Genomic DNA, 12,551 nt, shown 5'->3' with positions numbered 1-12,551 from the left:
CCCTTCCCAGCCTCTAGTGTCCTCTGGTCTAGTTTTTACTTCCATGAGATCAACTTTTCTTAACTTCCACCTATGAATGAGAACATGTGATGTTTAATTTTCTGTTCTTGGCTTATATCCTTTAACATAGTGCTCTCCACTTCCATCCATGGTGCTTTGAATGACAGGATTTCCTTTTTTGTGGCTGAATAGTATTCCACTGTGTATGTATACTGCATTTTCTTTATGCATCCATCTGTTGTTGGACACCTGGGTTGATTCCATATCTTGGCTCTCTTGACTAGCACTGAAATAAACATGGAGTACAGGGCACACTTTTGCAGCTTGCTCTGAAGACACTTGATGCAAGCCAGCAGCCTGGGACTCACACTTGGTGTTGTCCCTTCCTCCAGAAGTTTGTCACCTTCCCAGCCACCTGGCTAGACAGAATTTAGTACTGACTTCTTTGTCTCTTGCTGCCTGTCTTAATCTTGTGATGCCAATTAACTTTAATGAAAGCTAGATGGGAAAATTGTGGGGTGTAGATATACAAATATGTCTTTAGCAGCAAAACAAGGACAGCCTCAGAACAGTGGTGATTTCCAGGTGGAAAGAAATGTGGAGGCTTCTGTCTCCTCTGGGTAAAAGACGACTTGTGAAACTCAAAGAAAATAACTCTTGAAGCAGAGGTTTGAACTGTGCCAAGTTTATGACATGAAGGAAGCGGCTTGCAGAAAGGAAGTTCTGATTAAGATTGACAGCTTCGTTGCCACTCCCAGGGGAATGGGAAAGCATTTCTCTTGGACAGGTACGTGGGCTCCACCCACCCACCACATGAGCCCCAGCGGGGCTGGGGGACACACCTGACTGCTGGTGATGGATTTCCCCTACTTTGAGTTAATTACCCTAATTCCTCACATCTGCAGAGCCCTTAAGAGCTTACAGCATACCCATTATCTTGCTTCATCTCGTGACCACCCCGTAGGGTAAGCATGATTCGGGTCCCCACTTTGTTCATGGACAAAAACGAATCGCAGAAAGGTGAGGTGATTTGCCCAGGGCTAAGACTAGACACAGATATCCCATGAGTACTGCATGTCCTGCTGCTTTTCTCCCAGTCCTGAAGACTTCCTCCTGAATGTGATGGGCAGAACCTGCCAGTGGCATGAGAACCAAGTCACAGGTTGCCACCAGCCATTGCAAAATCCTTGTATCTTAGGCCTCATCTGAGGGACACCTCATCTGAGTCAATGCTTCATCCACAACTCCACCTTGGGAGGCACCCGGAGCAGGTGTCACATCCTACGAAAGGCTTTTGGCTTCTAGGTTATATACTTCCTGAGTCTTGTCCAAACATTTCATTTATAGCTGAGTTGTTTTATTTTTTCCATACCACCCTGCCCCACTAAAGTACCAAGAAAATGTGTACTGTGATTACATTATTATAACATTCACCCTAAAAGAATTCCTTTGAAATGATTAAATAATAGCTCCCATTTCTCAAATGCAGATGGAGTGTCAGGTCCTATGCTTTGCATGTTATACATATTACATGACTTAGTCCTCACTACAGCCATCTGATGTAGCTATTTTTGATGAGACAACTAGTTATCCACCAAAAAGCAATCTTCCCTTCTTTCATAGGAAGGGAGTTGTAGCTGCTCCACTAGACTGCATTTCTCAGGCTCCTTGAGTGACTACATTTAGGTCAATGGGATGTTATTGCAAGCCATGTGTGCAACTTTGGGGTCATTTTCAACTCCAAAGGCAAGCCCCTTGCTGCGATATCTCTATCTCTATCTCCATCTCCATCTCTATCTCTATCTCTCTCTATCTCTGTCTCTATCTTTATCTCTATCTATCACTATCATCTCTATCTCTATCATCTCCCTCCCACTCCTGTGCAAACATGGTGATCACTTGATTTTGACCATGGACATGAAGACAATGTCCTAGGGGAATTGGAGCAACAAGATGGAAAGAGCCCAGGTCCTGGCATAACGCACGGACAGAACTTCTCCATCAACCTTGGCTGTTCTCCCAGGACCGATACATGAGAGGGAATTAGACGTGTCCTTCTTGAGGCACTGTATTTTGGTGTCTCTTGGTTTTGTTACTACAATTTCCTCTTTATTCTAATGAGTGCAGTATTATGATATCCATTTTGCAGATGGGGGACTTAGCCTCCTAAAGATTAAGTGACTTGCCCAAGTTGACACAAATACAGAACAAGGACTGTAGCCCATGTCTGTTGGATTCCAAAGCCCTCTGCAATATGATTCATTTACTCATTTATTCCTCTAAGCTTTAGTGACTATGTAATAGAAGCAGGAACCCCAAGGCTTTGCCCATACAGGGGGATCATAAATCCTTACCTTGCCTCCCTCCCTTCCACCCTCAAGAGAATGCTCTGCTCTGGAGGTGCATCGTCCTGAGAGGCAGATGAGAGTTAATATCAAAACTTCTACCTAGTTATTGTGAAGCCATAAATGAGTAAAAGGCTCTGAAATAGCCCCAGTTCCTTATGCAGATGGGTTCCAAAGAGTGACCTGGGGCTGGCCAAACAAGGGTTAAAAGTTAGACAAGAGGAGTAAGTTCTAGTGATCTATTGCACAACCTGGTGACAATAGTTATGGATCATATATTGTGTATTTCATAGTTGCTAAAAGAGTAGATTTTAAATGTTCTCATCACAAAGAAATGATAAGTATGTGAGGCAACAGATATGTTAATTACCATGAATCAATCATTTCACAATGTATGCATGCATCATAACATCACACTGTACCCCATAAATATATACAATTATTTGTCAATTTAAAATAAAATAATTTTTAAACCCTTTTAAAAAAAAAGTAAGAAAAAAGAGAGAGAAAAACTGACACCACATTCATTAATGCTGTAGAAGCTTTTCCCATGGAGGGCAGGAGTCTGTGAGGATGAAATTGCATTTAGGAAAATATCTTTATGTCTTAGTATGTTCTAAGCTGTTTGATCTCTGAGAATTATTGTTTGTCATTGAAAGAGGTTCACATGTGAGCATGTGTGTGCTTTTACTTATGTTTCATAGATGTGTGTGCATGTGTGGTTATATGTGTATGGGCACAGAATTTAGTACTGACTTCTTTGTCTTTTGCTGTGTGTATGATATTATAAAAGTAAAGATATATGTGTGATGTGTATGTCTACTGTACATTGGATGTAGCATCTGTGTATTTACATGTGTGTGTTCATTTGTACTTGTGTGTACATGCTGATCCATAGGCATATCCTCCCTTCACACCTTCCCCTGGTGGGAAATCTGGAAAAAGAACTGACATGGTATAGCCCTACCCAAAATTGTCCTGCTCAGACCCCCTCTGGTCTCCCCCCAAACACACACACATACAGACATACACCTTTTGTCAGTCATCACCAAATTGATAGGCCTCTGGAAATGAGTTGCAAGGTTTACAGTTTGGCTGCTGAAAGGAAGTGGATGAATTCCAGGACAAGGCCAATGTCTTTGAGTAGACCATGGTGCTTCCCCAATGGGGGCTAGAGATGAACTCTAAAAGGCTTAAAGGAGGAGGCAGCTCTCAGGGAAGGGGGGACCCAAGGACAGGGCACCACAGCCAGGGAGCCAGCTCCTCTTTGGGCTTTCTTTGGGAGTTTGTGGGTGCCTTGATCTGTTTTCTGTTGCTTATACCTGAATATCTGAAATTTGGTAATTCATAAAGAAAACAAATTTATTTCTTACAGCTGTGAAGGCTGGGCCCAAAGCCAAAGGGCTGCATCTGGTGAGGACCTTCTTGCTGGGGGAACCCCTGCAGAGTCCCAAGGCAGCACAGGGCATCACACAGGCAGAGAGGCTGAGCGTGCTCACTCCAGTCTCTCTTCCTCTTCTTATAAAGCCATGATTCCCACTCCCATGATAACCCATTCATCCATTCTGGAGGAGACAAATATTCAGACCACAGCTGTGGGATTCCCGTGAATGGGGCAGTTTTGCATCTTCCCGTCCCTGCATTGTAATTCCCATGAGTTACTCCAATCTTTCCAATAAAATCTGACCCAGCTAGGCAGCAACAAGTGACAAAGTGGTGGGGACAGGGAAACAGTGCCTCAAAAGCTTGTGTTGTTCTCACCTCACCCTCCTTCCCCACAGGTGCCCAGGGCCTGCCTGCCAAAAGTTCATGGCCCAGATGTCTCAGTTGATGACCCAAGGTGCATGAAGGTTCCAAGGGATCAGCAAATGCTAGTGGGCACCGCTGGAGAGTCAGACACAAGACAGACCCTGAGTTCCCCAGTGTGTCCTGGATGGAGGAAACTCAGCATGGGGAAGGCTAAGGCTTGGGCTATGCCTACTGTGTGCACGGCCTAGGGCTTGGAGCTAGAGCCACAAACTCTAAGCAGGTGGACACTCTCCCTTCAACAATCCTCAGTCCAGGACACCAGTTAAACAGGAAAACAAATCATTGAAAGGCAAAGAAATGTCCCCACGCCACGGCCTCAGCTGTCAATAAAACTACTGCTAACACGCCATGAGAGCTCACCAGCAGCTGGTCTCGGCACCCTCATGTATTAACTCATCTGATCCTTCCATCAGTCCAACCAGTGGGTGTTGCTAACCCTATTTCACAAACTGGGGAAACCGAGAAATAGAGAGCAATGTGACTTGCCCCAGGTCATATGTCTAGTAAGAAGCAGGCTGGGATTGGAACCCAGCCCGTCTGGCCCCACCGCCGATATCTCACTGTCGTGTTGCATGTGAAGCAGCGACACAAAGAAGCAGGAGCTGGCCTCTGCTTGCAGGAGGCAGGGCAGACTTCAGAGGGGTGGGGTGCTCAGTCCAGGATACCTGAGGGTCAGGACTAACTTGGCAGATGAAGCGGGGGCAGAGGACAAAGTGGGTGGTGTTCTGGGCACTGTTGATGGTGCAGGGTTGACAGAGCAGCAGTTTTCAAAACTTTTTACTGTGACCCACAGTGAGAAATGCATTTCACACTCTGAACTTGTACACATATATGTATGTATAACTGAAACCTTAGTTTCCAGACTCAATTATTATGTAAGATGAACTTCCATTCTATTTCATGTTGTGTAAGTGTTGTGTAAAATACCAAGAAAATTGGTATTAGAAGCCCCTGAAGTTTCATAATAAGTAGTAATGCAGGACTCAGAATGGCACAAGGCCCAGGGCAGAGAATCAGCAACAGCATCAAAGCCCAGCAGGGTTGGGAGTAGATGAAGGGATGAAGGTGCCTAGAGCTGAAATTTAAGGAGGCATTGGTTCACAGGGTCTTGCAAGTGCAGGCTTGGCACCAGAGAGGGAGTGCCTCCTTGAATTTTGTACCTTAGGCACCTCACTTGTCACACCCTAGTCTCAGCGCCATGACTGAGCACCTATTCTATGCCAGGCACCGTGCCCAGGGCCTGCATGCACCATTTCATTCACTCATCCCAACAGCCCCTCTTTCCAGTTGAGAAAACTGAGGCCTAGAAAGATGCCCAGAAAGTGTCAGCTATGACCATTAGCCGCCCCCAGAAATCTTAGGTGATTGACGGCAGCAGGACAATAAACAGGAAGAACTGGGATGAGGATGGGGGACCCTCAAGAAGCAGGGCTGCCATCCATGCCCAGGTGCACACTACTTGACTGCTTATTGATCTGAAGCACAGACATCCACATGGATTTCCCATAAGCCAACCTTTCAAGAACATTATTTGCAAGTTGCAGAGAGCTCAGCCTGGGAAATCCTCAACATTTGTCCACTTCTGTGCTTAAACAGGGGTGATGTGTGGTGTGTACAAAATGCCCAGACACCAGCTGACTGGTGAGTACTGCAATAAGCTTCCCTCAATATCACAGAGTCCTATCCACTCAGAGAAAGATAAGTTATGCTTCACCAGAATAAATATAGCCATAAAAAGTGTGTCTGAAATCACAAGGGAATATCACTACATACCTACCAAAATGGCCAAAGTTACAAAGATTGACAACACAGAGTATTGGTGAAGGGGAGAAGTAACTGGAATTGTCCCACATTGCTGATGGGAATGTCAATGACCTTAGTAAACATTTGGTCAAGTATCTTCTGAAAATAGGCACATCCTTCGACCCTGAAATTTCATTCCCAGGTATATACTCAATAATGACCCAGGAACACATAAAAGATTGCCACAGTAGCAGTATTCATAATAACTCTGAATTGGAACAACCCAAAGGTCTATAAAAGAAGAATAAATAAATAAATGGTAGAATAGTCATATAATAAAATAGTATACATACATGAAAATAAACTACTGCTACACCTGACAACCTGGATGAATCTCACACACACATTGTTGGATGAAAGAAACCAGGCATAGCTGAATTGCATTGCGTGATTGCAGTTACAGAAAGTTCAAAAGATAGGCAAAATGAAACTGTGCTGCTTGGGGACACTCACTTAAGTGATAAAACAATAAAGAAAAGCAAGGAAGTGATTTCTATAAGAGTCAGAGTAGGCTGTGGTGGTGATTGGAAGGGACACGAGGGGGTGTCTCAGGTGCTGGCCATGCTCTGTTTCTTGACCTAAATGGAAGTTGAAAGGTGTATTCTTTACAATAATTTATGTCTTTGTGAATTTATTTTATGTATTTTTGTATATAAGTTATGTTTTGCAATCTAAACATGTATGTATGTTTGTGTGTGTGTATAAATGTGGACCCCTCATCTGTGAGCCATTCATGTTCCTGGGACCCTGGAAACCTGACAGCTCGAGGCCCCTAACATGTTGACCTCAGAGTCCGGGAGTCATGAGTTCAAATCCTGACTCCACCCATGTCAAGCTGTGTATTTAGGCAAGTTACAGAGCTTTTCTGAGACTCAATTTCCTTTTTTTTTTGAAAAAATGGGGATAAAAATACCCGTATGAGAAGTAAAAAGCCACATGTATAAAGAACACATATATTCCTAGCACATTGGTAGGAGCTCAAGAGAGGGGAGCTGAATCAGGAGTGGTAGCAAAGGCAGTAGTAATGGGTCATTCTTCCTGCTGCTGACAAGAAAATCTTTGCCAGGAAGAGTGCCCACTCGAATTTATGTACTAGAGTTTTCTCTGTTGACATCCTTCATGTTAGGGTGCTAACATCTTAGGGTGCTGCTCCCCCAGACCACAGCTGGCCCTTATGTCACCTTTGGGCAAATTAGAAAACACCCGTTGCTTGGGGCAAACACAGTGCACCACCATTCCCAGTCACTGACACAGACGCCTCCTTGGTGAACATTGAGGCATCTTTAAATTCCTCATTTTTGAACCAAATGCTATGTAAAGAGGAGAAGGCAGGTCAGACTCCACCTCAGAGAAGCACGCAGTCAAATCCCATCAATGCGCACAGCCATTCACACATCACGTGGTCAGATTCAGCATTGATGTTGATAAGGTTAGTGGAGCCTTAATGGAAACAGTGACCAATGGCTGTTGTATTTCAATGCAATGCGAGGGGAGTGGGAGGGACCAGGACTTGTAAATTCCACATGGAGAAGCTAGCCATAAATACAGCCTGAAACCCATTCTTGTCTCCACATCCATCTACAGAGGCCCAGGAGCAGGAGGACTGAAGGTGTTGGCCCCACTCTATAGCAGGGAGAATACCCTCCATGTATCCCAGTTTGGAGAGATTTTTGCACACTTGAATTATGACTTAGCATCAGGTGGACTCTGTCATTAGATGCCGCCGTACCCAGTAGCCCCAGAAAAGAGACTGGCTTCCAGGTCCCACTTAAAGAGGGGACTGTTACTGTATCCTAGAGAAGCATCAGGGCCCAGGACCCAGGAACTATAATCATCACGAAGTTACTACAGATATCAGGTAAAGGAAGTTCCGCCCCTCAAATGGGATTTGACAGGCCCATAAAGGCTGCTTAATACCTCTGAGTCCCATGTGCTTTTGATATCATGTCTCATTTTCTGCATGAATGAGAGACTCAGCCAATCTGAAGAAATCTCAAGTTTTCCTTTCCAGTAGGGGAAGCTCACCTGCTGTCGGCAGCCTTGAGGCCACGTGGCTGGTGGCAGCCTCAACTGGTAAACACGAGAAGAGCCTAACCCATCAACTTAATGCAGAACACGCAACTCCCTTTCCCTCCCGAGGATGAGTCTTGACAAACAGGGTTTCAGAGACAAGTCAGAGCGAGTGGAAAGCCCTAATCTCATGGTGCTTTGGGGAAGAAAAGAAATTCAGGGCTCATAGGTGAGGTCAACTTTTGGGAATCCTGTCGAGTTTGTGATTGATGACTCCCGTATTAACATTCAGGCCCTCTACTCTTGCTCCCTCCAGGGAAGGGAAGTGGAAGTGAATGGATGCTTATTTAGCACCTACAGTTTCAGGCTATCTGCCAGAGTCTCCACCTCCGGTCTTTCTCTAACCCTTATTCCCATTTGACAGAAGGGAATACCAAGTCACACAGCTGGTAAGTATCAGAGCCAGGCTTCTCATGCCCTCTGAAAGCCACAACAACCGCTGGGCTCTCCCTTCCTTCCCCTACTCTCCGCCACACCCTCAACTACTCTTGCTCCCTCAAAATCTGCTCCCAAGAAAGGGTCTAACAGCAGCCATGTACAACTCTGAGCAGAAGGGTTTGCAGGGCAGGGTGGCTGCTGTCTGTTGGAAGGGCCTGGCATGCTGCCTTAAAGGTGCACATGCAAAACAAATGGGTTGAGTTCACTGGAATCCAGAAGCTTCTCCTAGAGACTTGTCACTGAAATCCATTCCAAGGCCCTGCATGTGGGGTGTATTTTATTTTATTTTTTATTTTTTGAGGCAGGGTCTCATTCTGTCATCCAGGCTGGAGTGCAGTGGCACGATCTGAGCTCACTGCAACCTCTGCCTCTGGATTCAAGCAATTCTCCTGCCTCAGCCTTCTGAGTAGCTAGGATTAAAGGCACGTGCCACCATGCCCAGCTAATTTTTGTATTTTTAGTAGAGACGGGTTTCACCAAGTTGGCCAGGCTGACTTCAAATGATCTGCCTGCTTCGGCCTCCCAAAGTGCTGGGATTACAGGCGTGAGCCACCGCACCCGGCCTGCTTGTGGTTTTGTATTTGTAATTTTATATTCTTCCCCAAAATTGTATCCACTTTTAGCTCGAAACCTCCCCTGCTGCATGGATGCAGACTGTGTTCTATTTGGGAGGGGTCTTCGGAGGTGGTGCTGATGGAGATGCTGATGCTGGGGTTGCTGGAGAGAACTTAAAGGAAAAGGTGCCCTAACCCTGAATGAAGAACTGTGCATGTCTCGAGCCTGGGCACTGGCCTTGGTGGAGGCTGAAAGGCCATCTCTGTGCCTTTTGCAAAGAAGGGCATGCCCCCTGAAGTAGAGCACAATAAGTGGCAGGTGACGCCTGTGTGCAGGACACACAAGACGACAAGACCTTGCCAGTCCTCCCTGGAAGGAGCAGTACTTATTTTCCAGGGTTGCCATAACAAATTGCTACACACTGAGTGGCTTAAAACAATAGGATTTTATTCTCTCATGGTTCTGGAGGCCAGAAATTCAAAATCAGGGTGTCAACAGGGCTGGTTCCTTCCGGAGGCTCTAAGGAGGAATGTGTTCCATGCCTCTCTCCTTGTTTCTGGTGGTTGCCGGCAATCCTTGGTGTCCCTTGGCTTGTAGCTGATTCACAGCAATCTATGCCTCTGTCTTCATATAGCCTTCTTTCCTGAGCCTTCTATATCTATGCCCAAATTTCTCTTTCCTTATAAGGACACTGGTCCTTACAAGGACTTGGATTAGGGTCACACTAATCTAGTATGACCTCATCTTAACTTGATTACATCAGCAAGGCCCTATTTTCAAATAAGATAACAGGTATAGGGGTATTAGGACTTGAATATATCTTTTGGGAGGACACAATATATCTTTTGAGAGGACCACTCTAGGAGACAATGAAAACTTGGTCAGAGTGGCCTCCTGGCCTCTTGGCCTCATCAGTGGGGCCCCAGTGGCTTCTGAGTCCATGTGCTGCAAACTCACCATGGGCTGGTTGATCCCAGCAGTTCCTGTTCCTGTGCAGGATGGGAGAGGCCAATCTGGCAGACTGTCCTGGGCTTCTCTTACATGCCCTCAGAAGGCTTGTAATAAAAGAAAGTGCGGGCATGTCTCTTCACCAGTCACCCTGAAAATTAAAGTGTATCTGCTCTGGGGATACCTCCCCAATTCACCCACTCCTCTCCACCACTCCCTCTCCCCACCTTTCCTCCATCCTGATGCCTTCAGATTCTGCAAGCCTTTGTTTGATTTTGGAAAATTCAGGAAATAATAAAGGATAAATTAGTAACCATCCATGCTGCAAACATGGCAAGTTGCCTCTCTTCCTTACTAACAAAATCCTGATTTGTTCAGGGTTGTAAAGTGCTTAGCTAAAAGACTTTGCATCCCAGCCAGCCTTGCAACTGTGGGTGATCATGTGACCCTGTTCTGGCCAATGAGACATATGTGAAACTAGTTGCTAGTTGGAACTTACAGGAAGGTTATTTGATAAAGGGGCCATTCAGCCAATTTCCACCTCTAGCCCTTTGCCCTTCCGCCTCTTCCTGCTCTGAATGCAAGTAATGACCCAAGAGGTGGGCAGTCACCTTGAGACACAAGTGACAAACCTGAGAACGAAACTCACATGCTCAGAGGGTTGAGGCCAGGTTCTGCTGGGGTCAGAGAGCCTCCAATCCAACCGTGGCTGTGTCCCCCAGACTTCTTGGAATGGGAGAAAACGAGCCCCTCACTTGCTCAAGCTGTTATTTTCTAGGTTCTCAGTTACTCAGAGCCAAAGACAATGCCAAGAACGGAGCTGTCCTCGCACCAGTACCCACATACAACCACTGCTAATATTTTGCCCTGTTTCCTTCTAGTCCTTTCTCTGTGTAGAAGCAGACTCCCTGTCTTTGAATGCTGGCTCCTTCACTCACCAGGTAGGTCCCTAAAGCAAATGACTTAACCTCTTTCTCTGTCTTCATTCTTGATCTGTAAATGTACAATAATAGTAGCTTCCACATATAATTTTTTGAAGGCTTAGTGAAACGACACACAAAGTGATGAGCTCCATGTGTGCTTGATACATATTAATTCCTACTCAACATCAGCATTTTATATCCTGCTTTCTTGCATACCATTATACTACATGCATTTTCCCTTGCTCTTAAGACACCTTGTAATCATCATCTAAACAGTGCCTAAAACTTCATATGCACTTAACAAATGTTATTATTATTAACACAAAAATGTCATATCCTACTTTTTAACTTACCATTATGCCATATGCATTCTTCCATGACAATAGAAAATCCTAGGCTGGGTGTGGCAGCTCATGCCTGTAATCCCAGCACTTTGGGAGGCCAAGGTGGGCAGATCACTTGAGGTCAAGACTTTGAGACCAGCCTGGGCAAACATGGTGAAACCCCATATCTACTAAAAATACAAAATAATTAGCTGGTCATGGTGGCATGCACCTGTAATCCCAGCTACTGGGGAGAATGAGGCAGAATGAGGCAGAAGAACTGCTTGAACCCAGGAGGTGGAGGTTGCAGTGAGCTGAGATCATGCCACTGCACTTCAGCCTGGGCAATAGAGCGAAACTCTTTCTCAAAAAAAAAAAAAAAAAAAAAATCCTTAACATAATTTTGAATGCTTACCTGGCATTTCTTCATGTGGTTCAACCAGAGGTCAGAAATTGTTTTCTTAAAGCACTAGATAGTAAATATTTTTAGGCTTTGTGGGACATATGGTCCCTATGGCAACTACTCAGTTCTGCCATCGTAGCATCAAAGCAGCCACAGACAATACATACAAGAATGGGCATGGCTGTGTTCCAATAAAACTTTATTTGCAAAAACAGATGGAGAGCTGGGTTTGGTCCAAGGGCCACAGTTTGCTGATCTCTGGGCTAGACCACAATTTATTGAACTAATCCTTCTTATTGTTAGATCTTAGGCTGGTTCTCAATGTGGGGCTATTATAAATACATCAGCAGGGAAGATCTTGGTGAAAATTATTGACTGCATTTCTGATTATTTCCTTCAGATAGTTTCTCAGGAGAAGAATTACATTTTTAAGACTCTTGAGTTCTATGTAAAAATTCAGTAGGCATTAATTTTATTTATTATTTTATTTTTGAGCCAGGACTTGCCCTTGGATCTGTACCTCTGCTTGCTAAGCCACTGTTTTCCAGATATTTACTGAGCAGGATTTCTGTCCTGGTCTTCTGCTAGCCTGCCAATTCCTCGAGTGTAAAGATGTGACCTCCTCTTATTCTGCTGTTGTATGCCTGGCCCCTCAGCTTTGCCATCTCTCTTTCTCTCCCACACATGTGCACACCTGTACAGTATCTATCATGACTACACAAAAGATAGAAAAGAGAAACTTGGCAAGTGGCTGAACAAATGAACACTGCATTTTTAAAACTCCAAGGAGAGGTGACCCAGATGCACATGGCCAATTGCTGAGACTTGAGTGCAGAGACCTTCATAAACGAGGGGATAAACACTTCACTCTTTCCCAGACACCCCAGGTCAAGGCATCAAAGGAGACAGAGATTTGTCCCAGGGTCCTGTGCCC

This window comes from Pongo pygmaeus, chromosome 8 (assembly GCF_028885625.2).
Source record: "Pongo pygmaeus isolate AG05252 chromosome 8, NHGRI_mPonPyg2-v2.0_pri, whole genome shotgun sequence".
Lineage (NCBI taxonomy): Eukaryota > Metazoa > Chordata > Mammalia > Primates > Hominidae > Pongo > Pongo pygmaeus.
The sequence above is the reverse complement of the archived record's forward strand: the minus strand, read 5'-3'. Positions refer to the sequence as shown.